The 2,249-nt window shown below is 38.6% G+C and overlaps 1 protein-coding gene across 1 annotated transcript in view; it reads left to right on the top strand.

Annotated features, from left to right (window-relative positions):
* LOC115296468 (zinc finger protein 850-like) overlaps nt 1-2,249 on the top strand; it is a 62,828-nt gene that overhangs the window by 17,169 nt on the left and 43,410 nt on the right. The gene's annotated exons all lie outside the window — the stretch shown is intronic.

Below are 2,249 nucleotides of genomic sequence, written 5' to 3'. Positions count from 1 at the left end.
TCGGTGGCGGCGGCCGCGCTCCCCCTGCCGGCCGTCCTGGGAGGACCGGGCGGGCCGCCTGGCCGGCGCGGGGAGCGGCCGCGTGCTCCCTGTGCTTTTAGACTTTTTCCCCTCTCAAGAATTCTTAGGTTCACTTATTAAGTACGTGGTATGAGAAAATAATGCAGTCACATAGTTCACTATTTAAAAAGAGTAAGTGTTCTCCAGCATCTAGTTTGACAGTGTTTTTCGGGAAACGCGCACGGGTGCGTAGACACATCGGCCGTGCGTGTCCCCCCTCGCTTGTCTCCTCCTACCAACTAATACTGGAGATTGTAAACATTTAAACAACTGTATTGTACTCAGTTGTTTGCCTGTGCCGTCGTTTATTACAAATTCCCCATTGATAGTCATGTAGGTTGTTTCTAATTTTTATTGTACAAATGCGGCTGCAATAAGTTACTGTAAACATACTTTGTCTCATGTGTAAGGGCATTTCCATAGTATATGTTGCTAGAAGTAGAATTACTGAAGTACAGAGGAGGGGTGTTAGTACTTTTGCTGCTGCCAAATTACCAGTCATAGAAGCTACTAGAGATATTCTGGTTTACCTATATTTGTCGACACAGTCTTGTAAAGTATTTTGATGTTTGGTAGCCTGTTGGGTTAGAAATACATAGATCCCCCTTTCCCTTTGTTACCTAAACACTGATTATTCACCTACTATGCCAGTCACTGTTCTGGAAGCTGTTAACTATAAAGGAAAATAATGACCTTGCCTTCATGGATTTCATAATTTAGTGTGTGTGCTTGTACAGACAAGGGAGGGAGGCAGGCAATTTAAAAAAATGAGAAAAATGTATAGTGTATTAGATGGTGGATACTAGTGCCAAAGAGAAAATAAAGGAAATATGAAGTTTGGAGGGAGAAACCTGTAATGCAGTTTTAAGTAGGTAGTCACAGAAGACCTCACTAATACATTGGTATTTAAGCAAAGATTGAGGGAGCTGAGTGAGTGTGTCATCAGGGGTAAAGCTGTTTCAGGGAGAGGATAGAAAATGCACAGGTTGGAGTGGTGAGTTTGGAATATTAGAGGCACAGGGAGGAGGTTTGTGTCTCCAGAGCTAAGGGAAGAAAATGGTGTTGGGAGTAGAGAGAGAGAGAGACATATGAGGGTCTTGGGTGAGTTCAAGGATCTTGTTTTTTACTCTCGGGAAGCCACTGAGCAGAGAAGTAACAGGTTCAGATACAGGTACTGAAAAGACTAACGTGTTAAAAATAAACTTGTAAGTGAAAGGATTGGACAAGGGCAGAGGCAGGGAGATAGGTTCAAAAGCTGTTACTACCTTGGAGTGGGGAGGGTTCTGAGCATGAATATGAAACCATAAATACAACTGAAAACTCATAAAGGGAAAGATGAATGGAACCAGTGATGTTAAAATATGGAATTTCAAACATAGAAAACAAAAACTGAACTCAAAGTAACATATGCCACCCATCTAAAAGACACAGGGCTGGTTTTCCTAAAACACACAGACCTCTTACAAAAAAGAAAAAAAAAAGAGAGAGAGAAATATCAACAAGCCAAAAGAAAAATTAGCAAACTTAAGTACACATTTATAGAACACAAATATTAATAGACAGTAATGTGAAAAGGTCCCCAAGTTCACAAAGAATTTAAATTAAAACAATAACAAACCTCTCTTAAGGTGTTCACATTACTAAAGACAGAAAGATTGGTCATATTCAGTATTGGAAAGTATGTGAAAATACAGGCATTCTTACTTTGTATATTTTAGAAAAGCAAGACTTTTTAAAATTACTAAGTCCATACCCCCGGATTCAGCAACTGAGTTTCTTGGAATTATTCATGTAGAAATATTTACACAAATATCAAACATACACAAAGAAACATTGTTTACTTGAAGTGGGAAACCCAATGTCCACATTTGGGAATTTAAATTTTTATATGCCCAATCTTTTTAAATGCTAAAAACTAAAAGATACCAAAGGCAAATTGGGTAAAAAAAGTTAAAATATATAATACTGTTTTTACAGAGTAATTGTGCTCTAAGCAATGATCACTTCAGGTTAACTTACAGGGAACTTGATTTTATACATTACATATTTCTTTTTTTTTAATTTAATTTTTTATTTTTTTTCCATAATATTTTATTGTCAAATTGTTTTCCATACAACACCCAGTGCTCTTCCCCTTAAGTGCCCTCCACCATCACCACCACCTCTTTCCCCCCTCCCCCTTCCCCTTC

The sequence above is a fragment of the Suricata suricatta genome, chromosome 7, assembly GCF_006229205.1.
Source record: "Suricata suricatta isolate VVHF042 chromosome 7, meerkat_22Aug2017_6uvM2_HiC, whole genome shotgun sequence".
Lineage (NCBI taxonomy): Eukaryota > Metazoa > Chordata > Mammalia > Carnivora > Herpestidae > Suricata > Suricata suricatta.
The sequence above is the reverse complement of the archived record's forward strand: the minus strand, read 5'-3'. Positions and strand labels throughout refer to the sequence as shown.